The sequence below is a fragment of the Eleutherodactylus coqui genome, chromosome 1, assembly GCF_035609145.1.
Source record: "Eleutherodactylus coqui strain aEleCoq1 chromosome 1, aEleCoq1.hap1, whole genome shotgun sequence".
NCBI classification, from domain to species: Eukaryota; Metazoa; Chordata; class Amphibia; order Anura; family Eleutherodactylidae; genus Eleutherodactylus; species Eleutherodactylus coqui.
Window position 1 is genome coordinate 139,194,858 of NC_089837.1, and position 17,930 is coordinate 139,212,787.

The 17,930-nt window shown below is 44.6% G+C and overlaps 1 protein-coding gene across 1 annotated transcript in view; it reads right to left on the minus strand.

Moving 5' to 3' along the window:
* PLD1 (phospholipase D1) overlaps window positions 1-17,669 on the minus strand; it is a 124,469-nt gene extending 106,800 nt beyond the window's left edge. The window contains exon 1 of the mRNA XM_066601094.1: window positions 17,551-17,669. The gene's annotated coding sequence lies outside the window, so the exon portion shown is untranslated. The remainder of the gene's footprint in view (window positions 1-17,550) is intronic.
* Window positions 17,670-17,930: the final 261 nt, after the last annotated feature.

A 17,930-nucleotide genomic window follows, 5' to 3' on the forward strand; every position in this document is an offset into this window, starting at 1 on the left:
AGATATTGTTTAACAGCGGCAAAAAAACAGTGTCTCTTTTTACCCAAAGTGTTATCTCCCATTTCCCATGTTAATTAGTAAGAGACAACAGCCCATCCCTTTACAAGATCATACACAGAGACAAGGCACCACTGACAGGACAGTTTCACCAAGTTTGGTTTTCATATATTTATTAGAAACAAAGTTGCAAAAACTTAAAAATTCAGTAGTCTAGAGATGGAACATCAGCCTGAACAGTCTGAACAGATGCAACTGCTCACATCCAGGTCCTTTTTAGACCCACCAAGCGTCCTTCACGAATTCTGTAACAGAGCAAGTAATTCATGCCATGCTAGTCCTTCACCACAGCTCCCACATACACCTGGATATTCTGCCAAGCCATCTTCATCCATCTTTAATATCCCTCGATTCCACCCTCCTCCAACATTGGGTTTACCAAGTGAAGACTTAAGGCCCATTTACACAAGCAGATTATCGCTCCAACGACAGTTTGAGTGACAGCTTTGAGCGATCATTTTGCATAAACTTTTATGTAGCTACTCAGCTACTTAATAGCAATTATGTATGCAGATGAAGCCTTAGCTGAATGCAGTTAATAGCCAGAGGGCTATTATCTGCATTCAGATCCTTTGTTCTCCACGGGAAAACAATGCTATCAGCACTCCTCATGGAGAACTGCTGGTAAAAGTGAACGAGCATGAGCCCAGCCACAAAAAAAATAAATAAATAAAAATACCCCCCCCCCCCCCTAAAAAAAAACTCAAGCATCAAAAGCTGAATCTTTTTTTCTGCGGATCCCCACGTGGAATTTCCCCATTAATGGGCAAAATCCACGTGCGTAATTCTGACGCAAAAACTAAAGAGATGCGATATGTATATCTGTATCAGAAACTGTGGTCTAACACTGCTTTCTCCATGATGCACACAGCCGAGATGTTTTCTTAAACAGTAAAGGACATTCAAAAATGAATGCCATGCATTCAATTAAAAAAATATGTATGCATCTTTAAACACAAATCATTAAAATCAATATACAGGATCTTACATGAACCAAAGGGATCAAAGCATCATGATACAAACTGTCGCTCTACTTGGTCATGCCCCCTGATGAAGCAGGGTAGAATGTACACCAGGGATCATGGACCCATCAGACTAGGTAATATGCTCTTATACTTCGGTACTCTTTCAATCCCTCAGATTTAATTGTGCAGCATTTGCATTTCCAGCTTACAGATAAAGATGTGACTTGTATACTGTGACTTTCTCCATAAATCACTCTATATATGTATTGTAGACTTCTAACCCCATTGGTGGTTCATACGAGATCCAACATATTGATTTTAACCATTTACATAGTTTGTTTTCTTTTTTAATTGACCTGGACTTCTGTTTACATCTACATAAATAATCAAGAACTCTTAAAGCCTATTCAGACAAGACGAATGTCGGAAAAACGATGCCAGAGACTTGTCCCTGCAAGTACCCACTCACGTGCTTTTGCACAGGAGTGGGTATCATTTGCTCACAGCAGGGCGGCTGCAGGACATTTCTCTCCTCGCTCTCCCTCGACCCTCTCCATTGAGTTAACATAGCGGCCATTTAGTACTGAATGGCTGCTGTTTACACTGAACGATGAGTAATCAGGATTTTAAGCTGCACAAAATTTTTAAAGATGAGCGGCGAGCGTAAATAGCAGCAGTTCAGTACTGAACGGCCGCTATGTTAAGTGAATGGAGATTGAGGAGAAAAATCTACTCCAGCCACCCCGCTGTGAGCCAATGATACTTGCTTCTGTGCAAAAGCAAATGAGCAGGTACTTGCAGGGACTAGTGTCAGGCATTGTTTGCTCGACAGTCGTCCCTTCTAAATGGGCCTTTATGCCATACACATAACAAAAAGGATCATAAGCCATATAAGTGACTAATAAACAACTGGGAGAATAAAAAAAATCTGCCATTATGATGAACTCTGGCCAAGCGTTTATTGACGTGAACAGTGGTGTAACTACAGTGGGTAGAGAAGGCACAGCCACACTTTAGCCCCGGAGCCTTAAGAGGCCCATATGGCATCTTATATGAGCAGACCAGTCCTGTAAACGAAGCACTAAAGACCTACAGGTCCAATTTCCATGCGCAAGTTCCTTCTGATTGCGATATGTATGGAATTCGCATGCAAAGAGAACACATTTTCAACCTGTTCAATCACATGAGCGATTTTTGGCACCGACCACTGGTCAGATATAGAAAAATTGCAGCATGTACTATTTTTGGGTGCTTTTTGTTCAAGAATTGCCATTACCTGTAGGAGCTTGAAGAAAAAGATTTTAAAAAATGCGTAGCACTATAGTTGGCGGTCTCATTACATATTTAGCATTCGGATTCAGCAGCTTGAAGTTCTGGCATGAAATCATGTGCGGCAACAATAGGTATCTACGGCACACAGCTATGCTATCAAAGTCCACTCTGCTAGATGAATGGTCTCCAGGTTGTAGACCTCAGCGCCGTTGGCAGTAGCCAGAACAGATACCTGCAGCATATGCTGTGGTTTCTACACAATCACATAGTAATGAGCTAAACTATAAAAGGAAGCGCTTCAAAGTGACAAAAATATCAGTCTGCAACAAGCAAACACTAGTCAGGAGCGGAGCATGAGCGCACAGCTTGGAAGCACCCCACAAGCAGCAGCATTAGATGCAACACTGTATTCATCACAAGTCTGTGCTGCAAGTGGTACGGGCAAATTGAGCTTATTCTTAGAAATGGTATTCCGCAGCAACAGGCAGGTTTCCATGGAGAGATAAAGTAGATTTTCAGTAAGGTCTAGTTCATCTGGTTCCATTTATTGTATTCAATACCTGCTCTTTTCTCTCTGTATTGTTCCTGCTATGTTGGACTAGATTAAGATCATATATTATTATATACTTGTTACCAGGGGGTGAATTAGGGCAAAAGTATTCAGTATAGTACAAACATAAAAAAACACAAAAGAAAATGCCCATTTAACCAAAGAAATCAATAATATTCCATTTCTAAAGTGCACTATAAAACACCATCTGAACTGATTAGCTGCTATGGGCACCTTTTATCAAACTTTCTCTCATCACTCATAGAAAAGAGCGACTGATGAAAAAAGGCTATTCTCCGGAAGAGTTTTCTGCGTGGATCCTCAGCCACGGGGGAATGGTAGCTGTACCATCTCTTCCAGCCAATAGACTTGCACCTATCCATTTACTTCACTTTGTTAGAAGATACTTAGTTACTCTATCTCTTGCATTGTACGTGTGGGGGATGGGGACTGTCACCATCTTGGTCATGCTGCAGTCTTGTCTGTCCATTTAAAAAAAAAATTTTTTAGTGTAAAATACACGATTCCTGTATGTCTTGTGTGGAGCAGAGTGTTAAGGCAACAGTACGCAGTCCTAAGCTCTCGCCCACGACCTGAAGGTTGAGGGTTCAATTCCTGCTTGGTTCAGGTAGCTGGCTCAAGGTTGACGCCGTCTTCCATCCTTCCGAGGTCAGTAAAATGAGTACCCAACTGCTGTGAGGTAATAAATTACCTGAAAGCGCTGTGGAATAAGTTGGTGCTATACAAACAAGTCCTCCCCCCCCCCCCTTTCTTGTGATAATTGGACTCTCAAAAACTGAAAATACTTAAGTATCTGCATTATATTAGTAGGTCTCCTCCGGAAGTATGGGTTGGTTGAGCTCAGTTAAAGGTAACGCCCAGGTCACAGCCACAGCTCCCGATTGGTTCCAGGGAGCCTGAAGTATCACTTAACAGTGAGCTGTCTTTGATTAAGCTTCTTGATGGCACAAAACTGTATTTACCATCTTCTCCTTTCACATAGGAGAGGATGGTAAATACATAGAAAGATGAGAGGGCATTGACCCTATAATACTGAGGAGGCGGCTTGGGGTCTGCCGGTAGACATAGCTCTGCTGCAGCCATATAAACTGAGTCTCTTCCATTCACTACAGCTGAGATAAGGACAAAGGAAGGAGAGGAGACTGCACGTTCTCATCAATACCCCGGCACTGGCAAGCAATAGTGGCTCACGTGTGAGCCATCAGCGACGCTAAGTAGTAGAGCTGATTACTGATCTGGAGAGTTATAGGGGACGGGGTTGTGGTGGCAGCGAGGGGCTCACAGTACCGGGGGATCTTCGGGGTCTGTGAAAGCTTTCTGGAACGCTATCCCATAGGAATCAGAGCATGTACTGTACAGCCTCTCCAGCCGCGGGGATCTAGAGTAGAAACCTGCCGGCACATTCTGTAAGAGGTCACCAGCTGCGGCACTGGATCTGTTGCTGAAAATACTGCACTAATACCATGGGACGTCTCCACCGGGAGCTCTGGTCACACGATAGGCGTGGCTGTAGCCACTGTGAAGGGGTGCATGCGGGAACCAATCAGGAGCTTTGGGCATGACCTGGGCATTACCTCTAGCCGAGCCTGGCCAACCCATACTGGAGACATACTACACTAATACCCGCACGGACTTTCTGCGGCAAAACGCAGGCATTGAAAGGCATGTAGTTTCGATTTGTCCGTCACGGATACAAATTGTATATTCCGCAAGCAGAATTAATACCACAGCATGTTCTATTTTGACACCATGCACATGCCCTCCATTGAAGTCAATGAAGGCATCTAACGCGCAGCCCATATGCAACTAACATTGCATGCGGGTTGTAGGTACTCGCGTCATCACTAGGAGACCGCGCTGGAAATACAGACAAGGGAAAACAAAAATCCTGCATGGTCATCCGCATTACAAGTAAATCAGGTTCACCTGGACTAATTAATATAGTGGCAACACAATCCATACCCATACTGTTGTTATACATTTTTATAGTTATCATATGTGAAAGTAACTGTATGTCTGTTTGTTACCTTTTCACCGCTAAACCGTTAAAGCAATTTAGATGAAATTGGGCAGGGAGACAGCTTGCATCTCGAAAATGTATAGAGTTGTCTATGGAGCGCGACAAGACAGATTTGGTGATGTGCAGGTGTACCTCTGCCAGTGCCAGGCAGCGAGGTGGAGGAGAAGGGGGAACACCTCATAAGCTAGGCCTCCCCAGAAGGGCAGAGGTTATTGCCGCATGTATGCGATTACTAAGCTAGCAGGGATATCCAGTGTTGCACAAAATTAAAATTTGCAAATTAATGTGGACTGAGATTTTAAAGAAAATCTGTGTTGCCCATAGGAACCAATCACAGAGCAGCTTTTATTTTACCTCAGCAGTATAAGAAATGATTTACTTTTGAAAATCGTGTTTCCTATTCATTTTTTTGGTCTTTTAACCCGTTTAGGACCAGGCACTGTAAATTTACGGTGCCTGGTCCTGGGCTCAAAGCTTTTCCCCGTGTACCGTGGCACTTTAAGGCCTCATGTCCACGGGGAAAAGAAGAATTAAAATCCGCAGCGGATCACCCGCACGCGGATCCGCGTCCCATAGGGATGCATTGACCAATAAAAGTGAATTTAAAAAAATTATGGAGCATGAAAAAAAAAAGAAAAAGGGACATGCTCCATTTAGGTGCGGGTCTCCCATGGGGACGGCTCCCGCAGGCTTCTATTGAAGCTTGTGAAAGCCGTCCGGATTTGCAGGAGACCCGCGCCTAAATTAAACTCACCTGCTCCGGGCGATGCAGATCTTCCTTCCTGCGCGGCAGGATCTTCTTTCTTCAGCCCGGCGGATGTGCTCGTCGCATTCGCGCGGCACGCAGCCGGCGTGCTGAGCACATCCGCCGGGCCGAAGAAAGAAGATCCGGCCACGAAGAAGGGAAGACCTGCACGGTCCGCAACAGGCTAGTTTATTCTGATTTTAATGCCTCATGTCCGCGGGGCAGGAGGGACCCGCTACAGATTCTCCATGGAAAATCCGTAGCGGGCCTGATTTTCCCCGTGGACATGAGGCCTTAGCCTCCTGTCTCTGCAATCAGAGACAGGAAGGGGTTATCAGCTGTTCGTGACAGCTGATAACCCGGAGGAGAAGGCATGGAGGAGTATTTAACCCTTTCTACCTTCTGCTTCCTAGATAGTGAAAGTAAAGTGTAAGTTTCACCACAGGAACCCGGGGCAGGGAGAGGTTTCTTTGAACGCCAGGGTCATACTAGACCCCGACCTGCTCTGCCAGTGACTAATGTCACTACAGGGGTTGCTTTCCCCTGTAATTGAGGCTCCTATGGATGCCCCAGCTACAGTGAGAAAGTGTCAAATAAAAAAAAACAAAACATGTGAATGTCCCCCAGAGGTCTTACATGACATCATGGGGGACATAGATAGTAAAAAACATAATTACACACACAAGTAAATAAAAATTACAGAACAGTATATACATAAGAAAGAAAATAACCCAAAGCTGACTCCAACCAAAACAGTCGCTATAAGAGCCCTGTAAACCAAAACCATACATACTATATATCAAAACGTCCAAAACAAAATGAGGAATCCGTTCCCATACTTTATTTTAGTGTAAATATACTAATTAAAAAAAACTAGAAATGTAAAAAAATAAAAATGGTCCTTAAGGGGTTAATATGCCGCACAGGTCAGATATAGCGTGTAGCTCTAGCAGATCTCTAGCTGCGAAAGTTACTATACAGCAAAACACAGATTAGATGAAAAAAAAAAAAAAAAAATTTCATGCTGACGGAGTCATGGGTACAAGCTAGTTTAAAATAAGAACAATATGTGCATATATCTGGCACCTAGGGCGCATCTTTGAGTTTACTTTCCAGCCAATTTATTTTCACACTTGTGGGAAAAATTGCACGATTTTTGAGCGTTCACATATGGGATGTGTTAACTTATGCCATATAGAGAGAAAAAAAAAGCAAAAGGCTGAAAGATGGGACATATTTTATCTCCTGTTTCCCTACGGAGCCTCCTTTCTATCGCATCGCAAAGCAGGAACGTGCGTTTTTGTGCAATGCGCTTTTCACATTAGAATCTCCTATTGTCTATTGTGATAAAGTCGCAAGTGGCAGCGCTGTTTTTGCCACTAGCAGTTTTCTCGCGGCAATATCGCGATCGCCAGTGTGAAGGAGCCCTAAGGCTGCTTTTACACTCGTGTTATGGCTCAGTTCAGAAGAGGCGGGACGGGGGTGGAGCCAATTTCCGAAACTTAGCCCCGCCCCCGTTCCGACTCCTCTCATTGAAAATAGTTCAGGGGGGGGTGAAGAGGAGGCAGAGAGGGGGTGGGAGCTCAGCGCACTGCTCCCGGCTCTTCCAGCCTCCTCCCCCTGCAGAGAGAGACGCTTTATATCGTCTGGATGTGAAAACCCAGCTGATATACGGTCGTGTGAATGCACCCTTAAAATGATTATACTACGAAAGACATTTATCCCCACAGGATAGGGAATGGAGGTGTAACTGGTGGAACCTCCAGCAATCCTGACAACAGCCCCTCTGATCGCCCATGTGAATGGAGTGCATGACCACTACTTCGTTCACTTCTACAGGATGGAGAGAGATAGTCTAGCGCATTAATCTCCCTCCATCCCATTGAGGTGATGGAATGGTGATAGAGCATGTGTACCAGTGCCCCCCTTCAGACATGACATATAGGAGCACCATTCTCAGAATCACTAGCGGTCTCAGCAGTCAGACCCCCAGCGATCAACCATTTGTCCCATATCTAGTGGGTTTAAAGTGTTTTACCACCAAAGAAAAAAAAATAAGCCAATTAACCCTTTGCAATCCAATTGTGGATTCAGGGTTTCCTAGGGGGCTTTCTCTTACTGCCAATATACAGTGGCGTCATCTGCTGGCTAGAGCCAGTACTATGGTATGTGACATGCTGGAGAGGCCCCCGACAGAGCAGACAGTAATTTACAGTAAGAATACCCTGCCGGACGTCTTCAGACATCAAAGCTGTACAGCCTTCAATCAGAATGTCTTTAGACGTCAGACAGTGGATTGGAAAGGGTTAATATACTACGAAAAAACCCTTTGGATTCAAATGGGCGGTTTGGTGCAGTTTGCGATGTGTTTTATTTTTCTTTTTTTGGTCCCCAAAGCTAGCAATGGCATCTGAAAAAGTAACAAACGACTTCCCCATTTTGTATTCATGCCTTTTTTAGGTTTAGAAAGATACATCAAAAATTGTTCCATGTTGCCATGTATGAAAATGGCGCACCCACTGTTGGTCTCACCGTTCTTCTCACTACAATCCTCCTCTTAGATGGTAGGCATCAAAAAGGACTAGATTAGTAGAAAAAAAAAACTAAAACCATTTCCCAACTAGCACTTCTTCTAACATGAAGCCATAAGCCTGCCACCTACTAGTAGGTTTGCCACGGAACGTACAATGTAACTTTGTAGCACTGAGGTAGTGATGTGCCGAGGTCATAACACACAGACCTTCTCCCAGCTTAACCTCAGAGCTCCAGTCAGTAATATTAGATTTGCAATAAGAGGAGAACATGATAGCAGAAGACTTTTATGGTAGTCAAATCATATGACATCCTTTCCGATCTCCGCAGCTAAAAAGTACAGCAAACAAAAGAACAAAAGGTGTATTCATCATCCATCTGAATAGTAAGAGCTTATTTACACTTCTCCATGTCATTAGCAAAGCTCTGCTTCTTTCACAGAGCAGGTGCCGTAGTATGACAAGTGTCTTCTCCACAATCACCGATAGTACTTGTACTCCAATATCAGAACCCACTATTCGTATAGTACAATGCCCACTTACTACCACTTGTGCAACTTACCACCACACATTCAAGAGCTTCACCGCGTGGTAGTCCATTGAAATCAATAGACCTGCTACTCAATGGACCCAATGATAACCATGGGTTGTATGAATTGCTCTCCTTGCATATCTGTCACTTCTGAAAACAGCTGATTGCAGGGCTATGAGCAGGGAGAACACCCAATCCAGATTAAAATGTGTGAATGTTCTAGCCTTGCGTGAGTCATCTTAGTGTCCATTGAATAGGAACACCTGCCCCCATGTTTTCACTTCATCACATTTGGGTTTAAGTATGAGAATTTCTACAAAGTTTTATGATGTATTTTAATGGTGTTTTGGGTGGTTAGTGACTTTTTTTAAAAAGGTGTGGCTTTCTGCATCCACAGCATTTAAAGAGGTTGAGCTAGTCTCTGGTCATTGCCTTGGACCTCCACTGATCGGTTGTTTGTTGGAACGGAGCACTTGTGCACCAAGTAGATTTCAGCAGAAACAGACAACTACGAGCTGTTTGCTTCCTGCAGAAATTTTCTCAGTCCATGGGCGACCAACCCAAAAAAGAGCTGATCATGGCGTCTCCATAGACGGTGGCTTAGTGGTTAGCACTGTCGCCTTACAGCTCTGGATTCAAACCCCAAAGACAACATCTGTATGGCGTTGTATGTTCTCCCCTTCTTTGCGTGCGTTTACAGGTTTTCTTCCACTTTCCAAAAAAATACAGATTGGGGCTCACAATTTATATTCCTAGGAGGACAGAACAAAATACCAAGTGATGTAAAGTGCTGCGTAATATGTACACGCTATATAAAACAGAGTTGATCATTGATGATGACCTATTCTGAGGATATGGCATCAACAGTTTTCAACTGGGCAACCCCTTTAGTGTACCTTCGAAAACATGTGAAACAAAGCTTGTGCAGTAAAGAAAAAGTGTTTGCAAAAACACTATTAGTTATGCATATAAAAATACCACAAAGAAAAAAAAAGTTTTTGTTGGTGTATTATGTGTTTTAAAATGTTAAGACAAGCCCTGGGTGAACTTGACATAGTATGTAAGGTAGAAAAAAAACAAACATATTCCCCGCAAGGTTGAGCCAGAGGAAGGCAAAAGAAACAATGAGGTAGAAGCCAATTTTCCCCATTTAAAGGGGTTGTCCCGCTCAAGCAAGCGGTGTTAAGCACTTCTGTATGGCCATATTAATGCACTTGGTAATATACATCGCGCATTAAATATTGGCCATACAGAAGTTATACACTTCCCCCCTCCGGTGTTGGCGTCCCCGTCTCCATGGCGCAGACCAAAGCCTTCTCCCTCGATTAGATGCGCTTGCGCAGTCTTCTCTTCTGTTCTGTTGAATGGGGCCACTTCGGCGTGCTCGCGCCGCACAGGTCTTCTGCGCATGCACAGAAGACCTCTGCGGCGCGAGCATGCCGGAGCCGGACAGAAGAGGGCAGACTGCGCAAGCGCGTCTAATCTAGGCAGAAGGCGGCTTCGGTCGGAGCCATGTATATTAATATGGCCATACAGAAGTGTATAACCCCACTTGCTTGCGCGGGACAACCCCTTTAAGGGAAAACATTCCTTCCAGACTCAAAGTCTGGCAATTGGAATAATCCCTGGATCACTGATCCTGACGTTATTAGTGACTATAACATGTAATATTCTAACGCTCAAGAAACGCTTCCAGGCCCCTCTTAAATTCTTTATTGAGTTCGCCATCACCACATCCTCAGGCAGAGAGTTCCATAGTCTCACTGCTCTTACAGTAAAGAACCCCCTTCTATGTCGGTGTAGAAACCTTCTTCCCTCTAGATGTAGAGGGCCCCCCCTTGTTACAGTCCTGGGTATAAACAGATGATGGGAGAGATCTCTGTATTGTCCCCTTATGCATTTATACATAGTTATTAGGATGTCCTTCAGCTGTTTTGCCCCGACCTTAGTGCACGTGTAAATCAGACTACTTGTTAGTGCGGCTCCCCATTTCAGATATACATCAAACTTATACTAATGGCCACAATACACAACTATTAACATCGGGTAAATCGGGACATAACCGAGCAGCGTCATACTACCAACTCCAATGTCAACACTCAAGGGTATCCTATGGACTCAATATTGTGTTCACAGGCATCAGCTGGACAGACCTGTTGGATGCTTCATAGCATAGCATGCATTAAAACTTACCATACATGTCACAGTAGAATTTCTGCATCTAGACATAGCAAGTTATCTTAAAAAAAAAACGACATTAATTCCTAAATATAACCTAAAAGATTTGCAAAAATATCATCTACATAAAAAGCAATAAGAGTAATTAAAAAGGATATTATGACTGTATGAATAACGAAAAGCATCAATATGGCTGCGCGGAAGAAACACGGGTGTTAAAAATAGTGTCCTCCTCGTTCCGTGTCTTCTGTAAATCACTAATCAGACACTTAGGAACGCGAGTACTGCTAAACACTATTAATTGTCTTCTGCTGGGCGGCAGGACACAGGGATGTGCATTGTGGCTTTTCATCTGGCAGCATCTGGGAGAAAACGTCTATTAATTTGAAACTGAAGCCTCTAACGAGCAGAAAATTGCCAATTCATCTCGCTCTAGGGGTTCGCCTGGCCGACTAAAAGCCGTCTTCTTCATAGAACAAAATGTATGTTGTTTATTCTAATTACCACAGTTGAACTTTGTTAGTTTCTCAGGGATGATATTTGTGAGTCTCTCCAGTTCTGAATATGGCAACATTTGTATTACTGGACGGGCAATAATGTAGGAAAATAATGAGACCACACGACAGGCCATTAGACCTCAAATAGAAGAGCTTTAATTCAGATGGCGTAACCTACAACATCTCGTAAGAAGCTTGTAGCAACAGCAAGTTCTAGCTGTACAATGAAGCCTATACCAAGGCCACTAGCACTATTCACCAATGACTATATGATTCAATAGGAACTAGTCACTTCACAACAGCCTTTAGTTCTACATGGAAACCCGAAAGTGTCATTAATTCTAAGGCGCTGTATGTAAGAAAAGGGCGGTTTAAGTGCATAAGCCAAAAACAAGGAAAATAAAACTAAAAGGAAGACAAACTGGTGCAGAAGGGAGGACCCTGCTCATGGGGGCTTACATTCTATAAGGGGAAGGAGACAGTAGAAGCTGCTCATATCGTAAGACAGGGTAATCGAAGGTTGTAGGCTTCGAAGGCAAGTTAAAGAGTATTTGTTTGGGGTAGTGACATGCTGAGTACGGAGGATGCATGCAAGACATCTTGGAGGATTGTTGCGCAAGGAGCAGACAAGGAGATGGCAAAGACGGTAGTCGTGTGACGATCAAGGTTGCATGTGGGTAGGTACCGGAAAACCTGGTTAGAGATGTATGGAGGGGATAGTTTGCGGACAGCCTTGTAGGTCATTGATAATATTTTGACCCAATTTTTCTCAAACAATAGTTAGCCATCAAAGGGATTGGCAGAGGGGTTATGGAGGGGGAAGAGAGAGTAGCATAGTTGGGAAGCAGAGTTGAGGTTGGACTGGCTGTTCACTGGGCCAGCTGTCAGTGCAGGTAGTGGTAGAATCAGATAAAGCTGTCAAAATTATAGCATCCAGGGCTGGTATTGAATTCAATGGGAAATGTGCCTGCAGTACCAATCCTGGCCACTGCAATACGGACAGCAAGATCTGCTTCTAGGTTACAGTGTGTTCACATGTGGCAGATTTTCTGCAGACCATCTACAACAGAAAAATCAGCACCATTTGGTGTAGATTTTGAAGCGTTTTCACAGCTGGCTTTACATATTCAATTGAAGGTGTGAAATCTGCTGTTGATTCATGTCAAAACCTGCAAATACTGTTGATGTAGATATTGGTGCAGATAACACCAAAGTCCACAGCATAAAAAGATTTTGATACAGATCAGCACCAAAATCTGCCAAGACAATCCCATGAAATACAATCTAACCCCATTTGTGAACATACCCAAGTGTGCCAATCTATGAGAGGGTGTGTGCCCAGACAGCATAAAGAGTTCACTGCACGGTCGCTGCGCCAACTTCTATGGGTGACAGTGTGGAAATGGGGGAATAGAAAAAGTACATCCCGGACTCCTTGGAAACTGGCCTATGAGCACCATAACCTAGTTCATCGTGTCACAGGTGAGAATAGCCATATTTTAAAGAAAAGCCATTACAAAAATTCCACGCAATATGACAAAGCGTTATGTGGGCAGAAGCTTACCGTAACATCCTGTATGTCACTGCTTGGCAAATAAGGCAATTGCCCTGACAAGTGCGGTGCTATATAGGAACCTCACCCTTATACCTCCCCAAAGGCGCTTTCACATCGGCGGGAGGAGTTCTGGTTTCCTGCTTTGTTTAGGGAACAGGAAAAGAGAATCCCCTGGACGAACGGCTCAATATTTAGGACAGAATCGAATGGACCCTATGGACTATAATGGGGTCCTTTTGAAATCCAGTAAAAGGCCGGGCAGCTGAGCGGTAAAAGAGTGCAACATTTCAATTATTCTATTAGTCTCATAAATAGGAAAAGCACATCATGTTAACCCCGAGTGGCCTCAGTGCAATAATAAGATGTAGCAATATTGATATAAAGTGCTACTTATATATACAGAGCGCTGTCAAGAGACGTTCATTAGACTGCACATCAATAGCCTTGAGGCAGGTAAAAGCAAAGTACATACTGGGTCATAAAGTGCATCAAAACACTCATATAAACCATATTCATCAAGAACATGAATAATGTCCCCTCACTGCTCCACACTAGTAAGAGGAGTTGGATGCAAAGCGCATTAGAGCTTTATAATTAATAAATGGGGGTGATAAGTAGCAGCCGACCTCGCATGCGCGGATTACTACGACTGCACGACTAATGACAAGCGTGAAGTGCATAGCAATCAGCCTGCAGCGACGGGTAGAAAGGTTTCCTTCTCCCCTGAAGACATCCAGAATACTCAAGTAGAAACGCTCTATACAGCGACGGGGGCTGGCTCATCAGCCAATGGTGCGCTATCAATTTTCTGCGATATACTCGCTACCGCTAGTTGTTCCTGCTCCTCCATAGGTGTATCACTCATATATCCTAGGATACATACTAATGGAGTAAACTCAAGATTTATTTTCTGTACAGTGTTAATCAGAAAGTAGACCTTACTTCAGTATCAGTTCAGTTTTAGACAACGCCACATCACATGTATCAGTCCCACTACCTGAGTTTTACAGCAAGAACAAAGGGCTATTCCTTACCCCTATATCATGCAAAAAGGCTGGAGTGCGATATACTCTACGTATCACATATATCCGTGATAAGTCTATGTGATTCGCTTAGGGACAACGTAGGGTTTATCTCCAAGATTTCTTCCCAATACGAGTCCTCTATGGGACCTATATCTGCCTCCCATTTAGTCTTAATTGAGGATTGATTCTATAGGTTTAAATGTCCTTGTATATAATTATATAACTGCGATCTCTTCCCTGCTGTAGTGGATGCCGTACCTATAACATCAGCCAATATAAAATCGGTAGTCTTCATTTACCTAGAGATCCCCTCTGCCTAGTATACGTTTCTCAACTGCAAGTACCTATAAAAAAAGTGTGCACTGTAAATCTACAAGTCACCTTGTAGTTGATCGCACGTCTCCATCACTCCCCTGACCGTATCCGAAAGATACATGTAACGCCTACTCGGTATTAGTGTATCTTGACACCACCGGAAACTAGGGGTTCGGCAGGGAGAATGCCCTTCTCACACCCGCAGCTCCCGATCGGGTCAAGCCTACAAGGTCCTAGCAGCACAGTGTGCATAGCTTTTTGCCGGCTGTGCTGCCTTAGGGTGAGAATTGCTTTTCCACTTAGCTTTACTTTCTTCATTGCTCAGAATGTAAGGCTAAGTAGAAAGATAAGCCTGACGGTAAGGCAGCACAGACGGCAAAAAAGCAATGCACTTGCAGCAGCATGGACTCTCACCGTGGGGTCCTGCGGGACTTCTGAGTGATTCGTCCCTGCCCTGGCAAACCCCACCGGATGAGCCCTCACTCCCGGGGCGAGCCTGCCTGCTGATTCCACGCTGCTCTGTCCCATTCCTGCTCTGCTGCAGCACACAGCGGCGGCCGCCTCTCAGACAGTCTCCCCCCCAAGTCCTGAGGACTCCGTGCTGGAGGCCAGTATCTCACACTGATATCGGGGGGAGGGGGTCCGCCTTGTCTGCCGCGCTGGGGATGAGCCTTGCACCTGGGGCTGCCTGGCTGCAACCCCAGACCAATGTATGCTTCTCACAGTAAGCCCTTGGATTTTCTATTTTGTGCTTACTGGGCTTCCAGGACCCGCTGTGCAGCCAATCAGGTTCAGGGGGAGTCACTCCCGTGTCAATCTGGATTCCAACAGGACTTCCTGGTGGCCTCAAGATACACCAATACCCACCTACTCTTCCAATATTCAAAATCTTTCAGCTTGTTTAATTCGGTCAACCAGGGGGTGCGCTGGCAGCTTTTTAAAACACAAACAGCAACACTCCCAACCTCCCGCTGGGACTCTAAGGGACCTTTCACATGGGACAGAATTGTTCGCGGGGTGCAGCGCTGATGTGGATTTTGACAACTAGTGCAGATTGTGGCATTTTTAATTTCTAGCATGCTTTTTTTTATACCGATTTTAATTGTGGAATTATATCTACTCTATGCTAAAAAATCAGCAACAACAATTTCACAAGACGTCTTTAATTTTGCAGCAGACTGCTTTTCCACTCGCGGCTTTGAAGTAAAGACGTGCGGTTGTTAACAGGTGCGGAATGCAAGCCCTATAGGGATAACACTGCTAAGCAGAAACTACTTCTGTCCCATGTGAAACATCTCTAACAGCCTCATCCAGTGGTTCTAAATATCGAGTGCCCCCCCCCCCCTAATCAGATATTGATGACTGATCAGTTAGATGTGGCATCAATGTTTATTATGGAGAAAACTCTTAGTATAATAATTCTTGCGCCATCAAGCTAGTTTATTTTACGACCCAGCGCTTTATGGGGAAATGCAGGTAATCCTTTCTTAACAGCAGCAGTAAACCTGACCTCTGCTCCCAGTGTTCAGCAGAACTGGTTTTTCCAAGTAGGTCATGTCACCCTTCATATGGCGTTTACTAGTGGCGTATGCTACAGGAATCTATGAGGTTTCCCAATGCTGTAAAACAAGACCAGTGCCAGACATAACCACACTGACATGTACAGCTCCTGACTGGAGCAAGGATTTACATAATTAATTCTCAATTGGCAACGATTCCACTGAAAACATAAGACTGCTGTCACCTGAAACAGAATATCCTGCAACATTGTTGCAGAATACGCAGCACCAAAATCCACACTGCTAACGAGCACTTAATGATACGGAATTGTAAATGACAGAATTCTGCCGACAATTCCATGTTAACATCCTCATGTAGATTTACGGAATTCCGTATTCCTAATGGGGGAGATCTATCAAATCCAGGGCAGAGAATCCGTGGAACTCTTACAGGGAGCAACCAATCAGGTCCCAGCTTCTCTTACAGGGAGCAACCAATCAGGTCCCAGCTTCTATCACATCGGATTTTGGTACATGAAGGCAGCAGCTTGAATAGACGACTACTTCAAAACTTCTGTTTATAGTAATTTTGTTACATTTTCCTCACTATTTATGTGTAGTACATAGAATATACAATAGTTATCAGTAACAGTTTCACATCTGTAGGTAAACAGTCTCAAAAGCAACATATGTATTCGCTACTTGTTGAGCCGCTCATATGGATTCCACATCCAAGTACTAAGTCTCGCACTTTATACACTAGTGTGACATATTAAAATCCGCACGCCTCTTCGGGCAGAAACTATAGAACGTTTGTGGTTAGTGGTGGCCGCAACTATTCTGATAAACCTCACCTACCTAAGGAGAGACAAGGGTGTCAGGTGAAGGGTAAAAAGTCAAACGTTAGTACAAGTATGGCTCGTGAAAGAAAAAAGTGACTTATTTTTTATTTTGAAATACACCAAATTTGGCACGCTGCTTTATTAAATTCTCCCTTAAAGGGGATGTCTGATTGCCAGATGATTTTTATAGTATATCTGAAGAGGTGTTAAAATAGCAAAAAGCAGTGGTACTCAGCCGTCCTAGTGCCCGATGATCCAGAGGTGCACCCCTGATGTTTGTTTAGGAACGGCCAGCCCCTGACCGCTGCAGCCAATCAGATGCAGTTCTAGCTCGCAGCATCTGAGTGGTGATGCCAGGAGAACATCACATGACCGCTGTGGCTTCTGATTGGCTGCAGCGGTCAGGTTGTAGCTGGATCGGGGGAGAGGGGAGTACCGCTGGTTGGTTACTCCACACCTTTGCTGCTATACTTTAAATACAGCAACCGCTTGGACTTTTCACTGCCATAGCACAGCCTGCCAATAAATACAGCTTACTGTGTAATGCCAGGGGGCACACTGGCATGGTGGTAACACTGTCCTGAAGGGCAGAAGATGGGTCAATGGGCTACAACTGTGAAACATATTCATCACCTCCAACATAGATCCTGTAAACACAGAAACCAAGGTGCATCCAGTGCTACATAATGTCACCGACCAACCACATGGCACACCGATACTAATGTTATAGAGGGCACTACAGAAATGTACAGACTGAGGGGTCAAAGAGGACCCAACCCTAAATCACCAAGCTGACAGCCATACCAAACTAGTGCTAATGGGGCTGTCACTGACTCCAAGGATAACCACTCCTGTCACCAGCCTGTCACAGGCAACAAGTGGGGAGTTTATGTTCAGTGCCCCTTTAAGACTGCAGTGTCTCCCGAGCCGCAAGCAGCTCTCTCACCTGAGGCCCCTGTGGGAGCTGCGAGCTCATCCTGCTGTCTGCGCGCTGTCGGCTCCGAAGAAAGTCTCCCAGTAGTCCAACCGAGTGCAACAGGAGTCACCGGGCAGAGGATGCCGCACACTGAGCGCCGGCACTCCGGACAACTCCCCACAGCACGCCAACCCCGCCCAGCCGGCTCCTTAGCCAATCATAACTGCCGAGAACTTCAGAGCCCGCCCCATGAGTGACGTCAGCCATGGGTGGTGCCAAGTGTGTGTGGGAACCGAGATGTGTTATCGCGTCTTGTCATAACCTGCGAGTGCGGAGCGGCGGCGGGGCGAAGCAACAACAACCCGCAGTACACCGCGGCGCCGTACACGGGGCACTGGAGCCGCGCAGCC